We start from the raw sequence: 16,442 nt of genomic DNA, 5'->3' as shown, positions 1-16,442 counted from the left end.
TATACCTCAGATGTCTATGCACACCATAAAAGGAACCCCACAGCACAGGTTTCTTTACAGATGCATAACACAATGTTCACCTGGAAGGACCTGTGATCAAAGCATGAAGTTTATAGGAGCTCAGTTTTCATCACAGTACATTATTGTAGAGTTTTAAGCGATGCAGGATGCATAATGTAGCAAACCAAAGCATCTTCCAATCCTTCATAGAATCCCAGACTGGTTTGGGTGGGAAGAGACCTTAAAGCTCGTCCAGTTCCAACCCCTGCCATGGGCAGGGGCACCTTCCACTAGAGCAGATTGCTCCAAGGCCCATCCAACCTGGCCTTGAACACTGCCAGGGATGGGGCAGCCACAGCTTCTCTGGGCACCCTGTGCCAGCGCCTCAGCACCCTCAAAGAGAAGAACTTCTGCCTCATATCTAACCTAAATTTCCCCTCTTTCACGTTAAATCCATTCCCCCATGTCTTATTTCTACATGCCCTTGTAAAAAGTCTCTCTTCAGCTTACCTGTAGACGCTCCTCAAGTACTGGAAGGAACCCTTATATTGGAGCACCTTGGATACCAACCTGCTACATTCTTCCTGTATATTTTTTCCCTGGAAGATAATAGGGAACTTCATTACCTGCCTATTATCAGTTCCTCACTTTGAGTGCAGATCCTGTAAAGCACCCACAATGCCTCAACCTTGTTTTAGACTTTCTGTGCTCAAACTGAGAAAAAAAGGCTTTCTTATTTAAGGCAACAATAAAGGCAAACATCCAAAGCCCCTCATGTTTTAAGTGGACACTTGAGTGCACAAATGCAAGTATGAACTGCATTTTTGTTTAGGTACTCTGGGAGGAAAGAGAAAACACAAACACTTGGTGCGCAGAAGGCAGCGACAAATATCAAGGCTGAAGCTGGTCTTCATGCCAGTGTTAATCTGAAACAAACCAGTGGTTATGCTGATAGGAACAGGATCAGTCTGAACCAAACCAGTGTTTATGCTGATATAAACAGGATCTGGATTAGGTGTGTTTTCTCTACAGCTTTCAATCTTTCATATTCTTCTAATCAAAGATCTCTTTTCTGTGCTGCTCTACTGACAATCTTGCCCCAAACCCCAACAGACAGTTTCTATAGCCTAATATTTGCCCAGAAGACAAGGATATAACCTTCGTATTAGCAAGACAACTTGTTAAACTACATCAAGAAAATCCTTCTGGTCTCCCAGACCTAACAGCAGTTCACTTTCTGATGCACTGTCAACTCTCTTGAGCTGGCTCTTCATTTCTCTCTTTCCCCAATAGGTGAGCACACTTAGCAGCCTTCAAAGCAGCCAGGCTTCTTTCTTTTCTTTCTTTCTGTAGGTAATGCTCCCCATTCTAAAAGTAGAAAATAAAGCTGGGCTAAGTTCCTATTAAGGCAACATAGCCCTGCTTAAAATCTCAAGGTGTCAGTGCTCCTACCCTCTTGAACCTTTCCTACTCTTAGCAGCTTCTGTTTTTCACTTTTCTTTTACAGCTTGAGTTTTTGAAAACTTACTCTTTTTTTTTCTCCCCCTCCTGTCTGGAGACATTTTTCTTCCCAGAATGTTGAAATTCCCTTGCCCTGCAGGGTAAAGGAGCTTTATCAGTTAAATTGTCACGCTTTTTCCCCCAGCCTGGGATGTACTAGGAAACAAAAAAGCTTAGAAATGACACAAAAATCTGTGACATGGTACATGGGAAGAAAGCACCTTGTGCTTTGAGGGCTGCACTGGGAGTTAGACCCTATAGAGGGTCTATATTTTTCCAGCATTGATTTCTACTCTGACCTTTGGCTAGTTGTTAAAGTTTAAAAGGTGCCAAATGATTGCCAGTAGGTAAAATCCTTTTCTTTTTAACTGAGGTCAGTAAGAGCTTTGCAGCTGGAAGCCAAGGTTTCATCTGCTCACTTCAGTTGCAGATGTGCATGTTCTGAAAATCATGCAGCTGGTGAGGTAAGACTTGGTGAGGGGAAAGGTTAAGTCAAAACCAAGTTGGAAGCAGGTTTATCTGTGTTAAGTTATTCAAGATATGATTCTGCTGCCCCAAATGTTGTCACACAGACTAGTGACTGATTGAATAAAGCAATGAAATACTTGTAAGTAAAACCAGGTAGTGAATGTCATCCAGAGGGACCTTGACACGCTTGTGAGGTGGGCTGATGCGAACCTTATGAACCTCAACCATGCCAAGTGCAAGGTCCTACACCTGGGTCAGAGCAATCCCAGGCACAGCTACAGGTTGGGCAAAGAAGAGATTCAGAGCGGCCCTGCAGAGAAGGACTTGGGGGTGCTGGTCAATGAGAAAATGAATGTGGGCCGGCAGTGTGTGCTCACAGCCCAGAAAGCCAACCGTATCCTGGGCTGCATCAAAAGGAGCATGACCAGCAGGTCGAAGGAGGTGATCCTGCCCCTCTACTCTGCTCTTGTGAGACCTCACCTGGAGTATTGTGTGCAGTTCTGGTGTCCTCAACATAAAAAGGACATGGAACTGTTGGAACAAGTCCAGAGGAGGGCCACGAGGATGATCAGGGGACTGGAGCACCTCTCGTATGAAGACAGGCTGAGGAAGTTGGGGCTGTTCAGCCTGGAGAAGAGAAGGCTGCGTGGAGACCTCATAGCAGCCTTCCAGTGTCTGAAGGGGGCCTATAGGGATGCTGGGGAGGGACACTTTGTCAGGGACTGTAATGACAGGACAAGGGGTAACGGGTTAAAACTTAAACAGGGGAAGTTTAGATTGGATATAAGGAGGAAATTCTTTCCTGTTAGGGTGGTGAGACACTGGAATGGGTTGCCCAGGGAGGTTGTGAATGCTCCATCCCTGGTGGTATTCAAGGCCAGGCTGGACAAAGCCTTGGCTGACATGGTTTAGTGTGCGGTGTCCCTGCCCGTGGGAGGGGGGTTGGAACTAGATAATCTTAAGGTCCTTTCTAACCCTAACTATTCTATGATTCTATGAATGATTGATTGTACATAAACCACAAGAACTTAGTACCTGACATAGGTCTTGTTAACAGGGAGGATTAAGAATTATCATATGATCTCACACCACAAAATAAGGCCATACGAAGTGGCTTGCACTATTGTGATTTTGTGGGATGACAGCCAGTTTATCAGTGTGGATATGGCATCATCTATTAAGGAATGGATTCCATTTTGAAGTTTGAAATCCAAGAGAAAAATAAAGTATCTGGAGTATTCTGTGGGCTGGAAGAAGTCACTGGAATCTAATTAGAAATAATTATTCACTTGAAAGCTGAATTTCACATTTTTCTGCAGCCAAATATTGTTTATCCACGTCTTCTTTCTCCTACACATACAGAGCAGTGAAGTGACCCTCATGACAAAATAATATAAGCAAAGCAGGCTAAGATCTTGTAAATTATTATCTTCCATTTAGTGCCAGAATAATGCTTAATACAGCCAAACATCTGATTATATATTTCTATCTATAAGCTGCTTTGGCATTAAAATTACTGCATATACTGAAAGCTAAGAATCAGAGAATCTGCATTTCTAGGTTAAGGCTGAATGGAACTGATCAACATGCGATGAGAGGGGACTTAATAATAAGATGGTTTAGTATGAGGTGTCCCTGCCTATGGCAGGGGGGTTGGAACTAGATGATCTTGAGGTCCTTTCCAACCCTAACTATTCTATGATTCTATGATAAATACAATGAACAGTGCTGGAGACTGGGTATAACAAAAGGACAATCACGGCCCAACACAGTAGCTGGGCTGTTTGCAATAAAGTAGGTAAAATATGCACTTTCTACTAAGCGCCAAAGGATAGGAACTTCAGAGTATCGGGAAGCAAATCTCAGTCAGCATAAATTGCCACGGCTCCGATGACTTCAGAGTTGCTGAAATGATTATGCCAGTAAAGAATTAGACCCTACCTGCTTGCCTAGTTTTTCATCTCAGAGAAATCAGGCAGAGCCTTCACAAACTGCAGAAATAAGAACACTTCCCACATCCACATTTAAATGCGCCTTCTCTGCCCATCCCCAGTTATAAATAGGACTGGTTCACATTTTTCATTCACTCTGCTTGTCATTAAAAAAAAAATGGCCTTTCAGTTTTTTCCTGAATATTCAGGCCCTGTTGATGTTTGGATTTGTTTGGGCTTTATTTCACCATGCTCTGACAAATAAAAATAAAAGCAACCTCTCCTCAACACAGACTTTTTTGCTCAATCTCTGCAATTGGCTTTAGTTTTTCACAAACATTTAGTGTTTCTCATCATCACAAGATGATGTAGGGCATTTTCCTCCACTTCCCTAATCTGACATATCATAAATGTAATTCCAAAAGGGACTGATCATTTAGACAGCAACTAGGCCTAGGCTAATTTGATCATTAGCAATTGATGATTTAAACTGGCAATTTCTGGTGGGGATGTTACTTCATATCAGGTATCAGGAGGAAAAGCAGCTACGTGATCAGATTCCGGTTGAGGTGAAGTTTTTATCCTTGGCGCCCGCAGGGCTGGCAGTCCCACATATAAAACAGCAGAAAAGAGAGGTGATAGGTCTGACCCTGAATACTATCTCAGATCAATTCTTTGCAAGACTTTTCATGTTATTGAAAGTTAAGCTGCTTTATCTTCTGGCTAGCTCTAATTGCAAATATCAGTTGTGTTCTGATTCTGTATTTTCCTCAATAGCATTTGTTTCCCTTCCCATGTTACTATTCCCTCAAGCTCTTTGCATTATCTTCCTGTCTTCTCTGTCATCCGTGATTCCTCCCCATATAACATCACCTGCAGACTTTATTACGGTGCCTTTACTTCCAGTTACTGAATCATATACGCTGGGGACCATTACCATTTGCTTCACTGCTGTAATGGACAATTTCTTAAACTCACACCTTTGGTTTTTGTCCTTCTTTACCAGTTCTTTGCAAGAGTTCCAAGAGAGCTGTGTTTAGCAGCCTCAGAGGAACCCCTCTGCTTGAGACTTTCAGAAGACGTTGAACCATTTTAGTGAAATACAGCATTCACAGCTTGCTCTTAAGTCCCATTGAGAAGAACAGGTTGGCAATGTAGGCACGTGAGAAGAGAGGCTGTAGCAGGAATATCAATGGTGGGGTTTTTCAACATTGAGAAGGAGTTATGGGGCATGAAAACAAAAAGAAGCTCTGTATTTAAAAGGAATATGGAAGAGGGGGATTTCCTGCAGGAGCTGCGGCCATGCAGAGCCCCATGCTGGATGGGTGAGGAGGGGGCAGCAGCCAAGAGGAGCTGTGCTGGGCTGACCATGACCCCCATCTGTACCCCTGTGCCTGCTGAGGAAAGACAGTGAGAGAGCAGCTGGGTGGGAGTTTGGTCCTTAGCCAGGGCTAAGCCATCACAGTGTTATTCATCTCATACCTAGGAGCAGAAAAATTCTGATTTACCTTCCTCCAAAAGCCTCATAGTCTCAAGCTATGCAGCAAACATCACCCCAGGCTAAGAAAAGTAGGAAAATGAAGAACTGATGGGGTGGGGAATCAGTCTAGTTGCGATGAGCAAATGGAGGGAAGAGCAAATGAGTCCAAGGTCATAGCTTGCCTGGTTCATCCAAGAGGGCTTAGTTCCTCTTCCAAACCTTCTGTCAGATTACCAGTGCCAGTCTATTCAAAGTAATTCTGCTTTGCATTCAAAAACCAAAGTGCCTATTGCTACTGTTAATGGAAGATGGGAGAAAAAGAAAGTGTTGCTAACACTGAGGTGAGTTGGTAAGGATAACATAAGAAATATTCCTAAAGAGTTCAGAGAACAGTGTATCCTTGCTTAAGTCTGTTTATTCCACATCTGAAAGGCCAACATTTGCACTTCGCCCATATAACGTTAAACAGATATGTGAGAATGTATACCCCAGAGGTCATCACTGTCTCCTCTTGAATGCTTCAAATACCTCAGATGTAATTTGAAATCGTAAAATACCTATTTATTTTAGCCACTGGGAGAGCTCTGTTGATGGGTTGCAGGATCCTGATGCTTTCCCATGACACTTAATGACGTACTTGGAAAGAGATACCTCTGTTGGTACTCAGCAGTCACAAGAATTTACACATCTGTACAAGCAGGTGTGAGGTTATGTCCCATTATACATATTATGCAAAGCAAGTGATAGACCAAGACATATTTGTTTCCTGACTCCATAATTAGACTCCCAAATGAATGACTGTTGATTGCTTAGCACTTTTTAAAGCCTTAAGGCTGCAACTTTTGCAAAATTAATGAAAGTGGTTTCAGGGGAACTTTACAGCTTGCACAGCATCTGAAACATGGTAGTCCTTGGGAATTTTGTTCCCTCTAACCAAAAGCAAAGATCTGGATCCACAGAAAGATAAAATGAAAGAATAAATCAGAAAAGATACAGAATCTTTAAATCTGAAGCCAGCATGCAGGGCTCAAAACCAAAATGTGGCTGACAGAAAATAAACTTGAGTTTTAATTTCTAGGCATTCAGAGTATGATTTCAGTCAATGATTTTCTCATTTTGATTTTTTTAGGCATAAGTTATTTCATGGGCATTGATCTGGAAACGTTTAAACAGGTATCTCCCTATCTCAGGAGAGACGTAGCAGAGTGGGAGGCCTCAGCAGCTCCAGTTGCATGTTTAGTGACTTATGTTTCCTTAGAAGAATTGCAAATCTACCATTTCAGCCAAGAAGGGGCAAATATCCCTGATAGTCAGACTTGTGAACTACAGTGAACTAGAGAGGCCATGTGTTCCAGGTTTTCCTTTCTCCTGCCATGCCAAAAATAAAAACCCTGGCATGTTTTATTTTGGCATTCAGTTATTTATTGTTTGACAACTCCAGAAGTGAAGACCAATATTAACACAGGAGCTGCCAGATTGAATCAGCCCAACAATCTCTCTGATTCAGCTCTATCTCCTGGGAAGCCCAATACTAGAATAGGAAGGTACAAAAAGCCCTACAGCAGGCAGGTACAGAATAAATTGCTTTCTTTTTTAATATATGTTATAGTAAGAAGGATATCAGTAATATCTAGCCAAGGGTCCATATATTCAGTTGCGTTATGCCCTGCCTTATTTTGTCACCAGTGTTCCTGGAAATTAAGAGAAGGAACACAGACAAGAATGCCCAGTGCAAGTGCCTCTGACCTTTGGAAATAATTGGATGTGGATCCAAACCTGGCAGCCTTATCATGTACTAAAGTCTCTTAAAATCAGCCTATCCATCAACAAGACAGGGAAAGAGAAACACGGACAAAAAGGTCACATTAGCAGGAAGCAGCTGGCATGATTCCTCGAAGTTCATTTTATTTAGAGGGACCAGTTTCTGCTTTTCAAATTCCAAATCCATGCCAAAATTTGATGGCACAAACATGCATAGAATTTCACACTTGGAAATGCACTGTATCAGGGTGACATTTCAGAAATGATATGCAAGGAGTTACACTCACATGACCGTAAATAATAGTGGTCCAATTCCCCAGAGATGGCACTAAACTCTTATTACATCCTCTGCAAACACTGCCACAAGGCAGTGCAGATTGGCTCTACAGTGTACACACACATAAACCACCTTGCTTTAGTAGAAAGGCTGAAACATTTATTAGAGGAAAAGATTATAATGATGCAGTTTAAACACTGCTAACTAAACAGGAATTGATGGGGGAAAGAAATCAGCTTAGGAAGAGGTGACAGGAGTACTTCTACCATTAAAGAAAAATCCATTTTCTGTTTCCACAGCTGTTTTCTTCCTGGGCTCTTAGAGAAAAGGCATTTGCTAAACCACTGAAGATGACTTGTATACCCCAAAACATTTCTTCTTTTTTAGATAGAAAGTGGTACATGAAGCATTGAACAATGAGCCACGAATCTTCTGGAAGGAACGCATGGGTAGTAGTAGAGAAGAAGTGCATGGATAGTGTGAAGACAGCCAAGAAGACTTTACATGTGTATTGCCTCTGAGGTGCAGACACTTGGAGGCCTTCTCTGAGGCCAGAATATTCATTGCAATGGGAATCTTGCATGCACAGAACCAAGCCCTCCTTCAACCAGCTTGCACTCTGAACCAACAAGGTGTGAGAGGAGGAAAGTAGCCCAGGAGAGCAACAGATAAACAGCAAATCTTCAAGGCACCTGCCAGTATATCCCACTGACTGCATTACTTCCCATCATCAAGGAGATTTATTATGCCTTTTCCCAGCAACCCATTTACAGGAAAGTCCTGAGTGCAGTGGGGCTATCTATGCACACGGATGATTTCTGTTCTCACCACAGCTAGTTGTAAATGGTGAGAAACCTCCCAGATCAAACTCCCCATTAAGAAATATGAAATGAAGCTTGGGATCTTCATCTAAAGATCTCTGATTTTCCGGATGAGCTGTAGGCAAGAGAATGAAACCGAACTCAACCACACCTTAGAGCATCCTTTGCAAAACTCTTTGGTTGAGTCTTTCTGACCTGGTATCATGCAGAACAATGAATCTTAGAGGTCCTTCAGTGTGGAATTCCCAGAAACTTAGCTGTTCCACCAGTCTCAAAGAACTGTTCCAGTGTGATAACTGTCCCATCACTGCAGACAGAGAAAAACACCTCCAAAGGAAATCTACAAATATAATTTTTAAGCAGTGGTGCTCACTGCATCACCTTCCTCCCTACTCACATCACCTTCCTCCTCAGATTTTGACCTAACATCTCAACAAAGTCAGATTCACCAGAATTTGTCTACCACACACCCTTCTGAACAGCAGCTTCATGTTAAGAGGAAGCATCTACTCTGTGGTTCTCTCAATTAAAAAAAATCTCCTTTTGTTTTAAACTGCTGAGGTTGAGTAGTGTGTGTTCCGAAGGAGATTTTTCAAGATCAGTCTATAGAGTTAGGCTTCATTTGGTTCTGTGTTGGGCTTTTTTCCCCTTTCCACAAATTGTTTGGAGACAAATCAGTCTCAGGAAATGCTGATGTGTCTGAAGACACTTTACAAGCAGAAAGAAAAATTCTTCAGTCACATTACTAGCTCTGAATCACTCAACTCTACTACTGACAACTTGGAGTTCATCCAAAGGGTCCACGCTCCATATTGTGCTCAGGAGCAACCGTTCTCTTCAGAAATGTTTTTGCATGCTAATGACTCATTTGCCTCCCGTAACCAGACTCACGTGTCTATAGAAATGACACAAGTTTAAGATTCAGTTGCCTAACAGCTTTAATGCAACATCATACATCATATTTTCAGATGCAGCAATCTGTCTCATGCTAATTCCGAGGCTGCTAAGAACATCCTTACTAAGTCTATAATCACAGCTAGGTGCAGTGATCTGTCAAAGGCTGGACTGGAGCTGTTTAAAGCTTCTCATTGCTATCACTGCCAATGCACTTCAGAACCAACTCCCAGTTAGAACAGAGAGAAATTCACCACTCTTTTAATCCATAGCATTTCTTTCTGATTGTGAGAAAATAGTTCTTCAGAACTTCAGGGTGAGATAAAAAAGTGATGTTTTGGTTTTTATAATGGAAGAAGCCAATCTTGCAAGGCTCAGGTGCAACAAAATCATCAGGAATTCTTAAAGGAATGGAGTCTACATTTAAAGAAATGGGGTCTAAAGGAATAGGGAAATGCTTTACAGAAATGAAGCTGATCAGCATCTCTGGGAACACTGAAGAAAGAAGTGAAAGGTAACCAGGAGGGGAGAAACCCATTTCTCCATGTCTAGGTTAATCAAAGAATCTCTCTTTAGTCACTCTCAGTGGAGCAACCTCCTTTCTCATACTTTACAGAGAGGGTGCCTGATCCTGTGCTGTAGAAATTAATGATAGATATTCACAAGCAAAGAACTATGAATAAAGCTCAACTCACCTAACTGTAATCATCTAATTGAGTCTTCTAGGCACCTGTGATAAGGAAAACTCACCCTATGGGGGAAGTCTAAACAGAAATAAAGGGATTTGTCTGACTCCATGGGCAGATAATAGCTCCAAAGATGGCTCTGTCTAGGTGAAATATACACTGTAAAATACAGGAATCAAATCTTTAGTCTTATTTCCAAATATAAGAATTAATATAAAGAAGGGATTAAAACTCTCAGCCTTTTTCAGTTATAAGCAAGGAATTACTTCCCCTTTGGATTGCTCTTTTCCCTTGCTGATTTCTGCAATAGAAGTACTCTGGCAGTTATGTGGACATACCTTCTCCAGCACCTTGGTGGAATTCTCCTTTCCTTAGGCAACCCATCCTATGGGCAAAAAATAAAAGCTTATACCCTTCCTTTCTTTACAGTAGGAATATTTAATAAAAGGAGTTCATAACGTATCTATAATATATTGATCACATCTATACAGCCTGGAGTGGCTCATTCACAGCTATATAATGAAATGTCTTTCAAGCTTCTGCTTTATTCCCTGAAAGATAATAAAGTGTATAATTAGGGTTAATTTTTCATGCAACCTTTTTGGAATATTTTTATGTGCAAGATAATAGGTTCCTTTCCAAAAAGGAAAAAAGGTGAGGCAGCAATGAAAATGGAGATTCGTGTGTCCTAGAAGTCTTTTTCTAAGTCATTATGAGAGGACAAGAAATTACAAAGGCAAAAGAAACATTTGCAGATTCCTGCAGGAATTCCCAGATGTGTTCTCCCAGCACAGAATACCTCATTATACTCTCACAGCATTATGTGCATGTGTGGAGGGTATCAAGGTATTCAGACCATTGTTGGGAACTACTGAACAGTTTCTCACATCACGTTGTTCATTCCCCTGGACAACAGCTCTGGTCTTTTTCTCTGCTAATGTCCTGAATAGTCTGCTAAACACCTGCTATAGCACATGATTAAATTGTACTGTGTTGGCATTAAATCTGCAATGCCAGGAGGGGCATTGCAGATGCTTCTTTAAAGCTAATCAGAAAGGAGAATTATGACACATGCAATATAACCGATATCTCCAGTGTGTTCTTTCAAGCCCTGACATAGGCACCTCCTGAAGACTTTTTAGTGTGCAGCTTGCAGTAACATCTAGAGGCCACATGCAGAACATATCCAAGGATAATGGTTTTCCTCATTCTGAAGCATTACTGATGATTTTCAAGACTCAAGATTTTCATGTTCAAGATAGATGATTTAAATTGCCTTTAATTTTGTTTTGTTTTCAAGCTCTAGTTTTGCCTTTACTGACAATGCCTTCATCAGCCTTACTGCTAATTTTGTACTTCAAATAAATATACAGGTGTCTTGGTTTAAACAGATCCACACAGCTCGTCCACTCAGCACCCACCCCGACCCTCCCCGCTCCCAGAGGGATGGGGAGGACAATCAAGAGAATGTAACTCCCACGGGTTGAGACAAGAACAGCCCAGTAACTAAGGTATAACACAAATCACTGCTGCTACCACCAATGATAATATTGATAAGAGAAAATAACAAGAGAATACGACACCACCGCTGAACGAGTTCGACCCCCCCGAAGAGAGAGTGTGCCCTTCTGGGTAACTCCCAGTTACCTCCCTGGGCATGACGTGCTGTGGTATGGAATACCTCTTTGGCTAGCTTGGGTCAGGTGTCCTGTCTCTGCTTCCTCACGGCCTCCCCTCGTCCCCAGCAGAGCATGAGACTCACAGAGTCCTTGGCCAGAATAAACATTACTTAGCAACAATTAAAAACAATCGGTGTTATCAGCTCTCTGCCCAGGCTGGAAGTCAAAACACAGAGCTTGCACCAGTTACTAAGAAGGAGCAAAACAGCTCCTGGTAAACCCAGGACAACAGGCTTAGTAAAATTTGGTTCCATACAAAGTCTTCTGATGATATGATGCCCAGGGCATGATTAACTAACTCTGTGGGTAACTTTGTTGACTCTCCTTATCACAGGTTATAAAACGGAATAAGCGGAGATAAAAAAATTGCTTGATGTTATACAGTCAGAGATATTACTCTTCATTTGGCTTTAGCAGAATATCTATCACATGTTGTTTCACTTGACCCCAAAAGTTAGATCCCAACTGCAAACTCCAAGTGTTACTGTTGTGCGGTTTGTAATCCCTCAGCTCAATGCTGTGTTTTCAGCTTTACACTTTCGGGATGAAATCTGGGTTTTACTGAAGTCAAAGCCAGGACTCCCTCTGCGTTTGTCAGGGACAAGGTGTTATTCCCACAGAACAGTGTAGCAGGAGACAAGCTGAAGCTGCCTGAACTCTGAAGTTGCCTCTCCTTTATTCTCCTCCATGAACAATACCATCTCACCCAAGGAAGGCTTTCAATCCAGGTGCTTAAAACAGACCAGAGAGGAGGTAGATGAGTCACCTGGATATATTTACTTTGCTGTATGTATTCAAACTGAATCATCTGAATCCTTCCCATAATATCTTTGATGCTTCCTTAAGACAAAAAAACTTCTCCCCCACAACTAGGCAAGTATTGCAACACACTTCAGCGTACTGTACCAGGAAGAGCCATGACTTCTGTCCTCCTAGCAGTGCTAAGTGGATTAGTCATCAATAGGGATGCCATAATTTTAGCAGGATTCTCAAGTATGATTACTCAAACATGGACTTTCCCAATTCAGGTGTTCAAATGCAGGTGTCAAAGTTATTTCAGAAGTGATGAAAGCCCTGAAGAGGTGTGCAGTCGGATCTATTTAACTAGATGTGACTATTTATGTAGTCAGACTTTTACCTCTAAGCAAGTCACTCTGGGACATCTTTGCAGTCAACAGAGAGGTAGTAGTGTTAATGTAGTCTGTGGTGTGATTCATGTCACCCTGAAGGAAAGAGCTGCATTTGGCCAGATGAATCAGAAACTTATCTCCATGAACTATATTGATCAGGTCATTCTTGACTATAGCAAAAGCAAGTGGCAGACACCTAATGCTAGCTTAGATGAATCATCTAACTAGTAAACTTCCAGCCTAACCTTTCCAGGGCCATTATCTGAGATTCTCCTAACACTCCACAAGAAACATCAAGGGCTTTGAGTTCACCAGAAGACATGAAGATATGTATACATTGATCTACCGAAATTGGGAGGTAAAAGAGATAATGGCATTATATCTTTGACTAGGTGGACGAAATACGGAAGATTGTGGAGTCAGGTAGCTGACCTTGCTATGGGGTTTATGGCTGGATACTAAGCGACTTTATGCCACATCTCTATAGTAATGAAAGGAAGGGTCCTGTACACTGGATCTAGCAAATCATCACAGAGGTGAGTGGCTTAGCCTTCACCCACTGCAAGAAGCACCAAATTTGTTTCTTGAACACTGAAGCCGGCTCATGCTCATCTTCTCATCGAACAACACCCCCAAGTCCTTCTCTGCAGGGCCACTCTGAATCTCTTCTTTGCCCAACCTGTAGCTGTGCCTGGGATTGCTTCGACCCAGGTGTAGGACCTTGCACTTGTCATGGTTAAACTTCATCAGGTTGGCATCAGCCCACCTCACAAGTGTGTCAAGGTCCCTCTGGATGGCATTCCTTCCCTCCAGCGTACCAACTGAACTACGCAGCTTGGTGTCATCGGCAAACTTGCTGAGGCGCACTCAATCCCACTGTCCATGTCAGCGATGAAGATGTTGAACAAGACCGGTCCCAACACCCATCCCTGAGGGACACCACTCGTTACTGGACTCCAGCCGGACATAGGGTCATTGACCACAACTCTTTGTGTGCGGCCATCCAGTCAGTTCTTTATCCACCGAGTGGTCCATCCATCAAATTGATGTCTCTCCAATTTAGAGACAAGGATGTCGTGTGGGACAGTGTCAAAAGCTTTGCACAAGTCCAGGTAGATGATGTCCATCAGTTCTGTAGCCCCATCATAGAAGGCCACCAAATTGGTCAGGCAGGATTTCCCCTTAGTGAAGCCATGCTGGCTGTCATCAAGCACCTTGCTGTTTTCCATGTGCCTTAGCATGCCTTCCAGGAGAATGTGCTCCAAGATTTTGCCAGGCACAGAGGTGAGACTGACTGGTCTGTAATTCCCCGGGTCTTCCATTTTCCCCTTCTTGAAAATGGGGGTTATATTTCCCTTTTTCCAGTAGTCGGGAACTTCACCTGACTGCCATGATTTTTCAAATATGATGGCCAGTGGCTTAGCAACTTCATTCGCCAGCTCCTTCAGGACCCGCGGATGGATTCCATCAGGTCCCACGGACTTGTGTGCGTTCAGATTTTTAAGATGGTCTCGAACCAGATCCTCTCCCACAGTGGGCCCAAGGTCTTCATTCTCACAGTCCCTGCGTCTGCCTTCTAAGACCTGGGTGGTGCAGTCAGAGCCTTTGCCAGTGAAGACCGAGGCAAAGAAGTCATTCAGAACCTCAGCCTTCTCCAAATCCTGTGTAGCCAATTCTCCTGATAGCTTCCAGAGGGGGCCTCTACGTTGTCCCTAGTCTGCTTTTTATTCGCTACATACCTATAGAATCCCTTCCTGTTATCCTTAACATCCCTAGCCAAGGTTAATGCTAACTGGGCCTTAGCCTTCCTAACCTGGTCTCTAGCTTCCCGGACAACATCCCTGTACTCTACCCAGGCCGCCTGTCCTTGCTTCCACATTTTATAAGCCTCTTTTTTCCTTTGAATTTTCCTCAGCAGCTCCTTATCCATCCAAAGAGGTCTCCTGGCCCTCCTGCTGCACTTCCTTCTAGTTGGGATGCAGCACTCCTGAGCTTGTAGCAGGTGATCCTTGAATATCAACCAACAGTCTTGGGCTCCCCTGCCCTCCAGGGCTATATCCCATGGAACCTTACTAAGCAGGTTCCTGAAGAGGCCAAAGTCTGCTCTTTAGAAGTCCAGGGCAGTGAGCTTGCTGCACGCTCTTCTCACTGTCCTGAGGATCTCAAATTCGACCATCTCGCGATCACTGCATCCAAGGCTGCCCTGGAGTACCACATTCTCAACGAGCCCTTCCCTGCTGATGAGCACAAGGTCAAGCATGGCACCTCTCCTTGTCGGCTCCTCTATTATTTGCAGAAGGAAGTTGTCTTCCACACAATCGAGGAACCTCCTGGATTGCTTGTGCTGGGCCGTACCATTGCTCCAACAGATGTCAGGCTGGTTGAAATCCCCCATGAGAACAAGGGCCTGCAAGCGTGAGGCTTTTCCTATCTGTCTGTAGAGTGCTTCATCCTCAGGTTCCTCTTAATCAGGCAGCCTATAATAGATCCCCACAGTAATGTCTTCCGTCACTGTTCTCTCTTTAACCCTGACCCAAAAACTCTGTTAAGTGATCACTGTTTCCAGACAGAGTCCCATACTCTCCAGCCTATCATTAACACAAAGGGCAACTCCCTCTCGGGAGGGAGGGAAGCAGGCTCATTGGCTGGAGCAGCTGGAATATCTACATTACTCCGAGCATTTGTTGTAGATGCTGGCAACTGACTGGGTGTGTTGGGATGGAATGATGCCCCCCTCCCCCAACACATCTAGTTTAAAGCCTCCTTGACCAGTCTGGCAAGCCTCCTACCAAAACTGCTCTTCCCCTTCTTTACCAGATGTTGTGCTTTAAACCCAACCACAAACCTCGTCCACTCACTCCCCCCCCCTTCTTGCCCTCCCCCTGCTCCTGGAGGGACGGAGAGGAGAATCGAAAATAATGCAACTCCCACAGGTTGAGATAAGAACAGTTTAGTAAATAAGGTATAACACAAATCACTGCTGCTACCACCAATAATAATAATGATAAAGGAAATAACAAGAGGAAAGAATACAACACCTCAACACCAGCCGACCAATAACTCACCCCACTCCCCCCAGCCAAGCACCGACCGATACCTCCTCCAACCCTGCATCCCTCTAGCCCTTGCGGGGTAACTCCAAGTTACCTCCTGGGCATGACGTGCTATGGTATGGAATACCTCTTTGGCTAGTTTGGGTCAGGTGTCCTGTCTCTGCTTCCTCCCAGCCTCCCCTCCTCCCTGGCAGAGCATGAGGCTCAGAAAATCCTTGGCCAGACCAAACATTCGAGCAGCAACTGAAAACATCGGCGTTATCAGCACTGTTCCAAGGCCAAAAGATCAAAACACAGCACTGTACTAGCTCCTAAGAAGGAGAAAAATGACTGCTGCTGCTCAACCCAGGACACCAGAGCAGCTCCACCAGCCCCCAGTAGACCTGGCCTACGAACTTCAGTCCCGTGTTCAAGACACCCAAACCCCTGACTATGACACCACCCTTTTAACCATCTATTGACCTGGCCAATCCTCCTAGCTTTTTCTCGGTCCTCCCCTGTGTCCTGGAGAATTGATGAAAAGACTATCTGAGCACCGGAGCCCCTAACCACCTCTCCCAGGGCTCTGTAGTCCTTCTTTATGGTCCCCAGTCTACTACTATCTATATCCCTAGTACCCACATGGATCACCAGGAGCGGGTAATAGTCCGTGGAACTTCCTGGAGCAGGCAGCCTCTCTGTAACATCCCTGATCCGTGCCCCTGGTAGGCAGCACACCTCCCTCGAGACGGGGTCAGGCCGACAGACGAGTGCTTCCGTCCC

Source organism: Lathamus discolor, chromosome 2 (genome assembly GCF_037157495.1).
Source record: "Lathamus discolor isolate bLatDis1 chromosome 2, bLatDis1.hap1, whole genome shotgun sequence".
In the NCBI taxonomy this organism is placed as follows: domain Eukaryota; kingdom Metazoa; phylum Chordata; class Aves; order Psittaciformes; family Psittacidae; genus Lathamus; species Lathamus discolor.
This window is presented reverse-complemented; position numbering follows the sequence as displayed.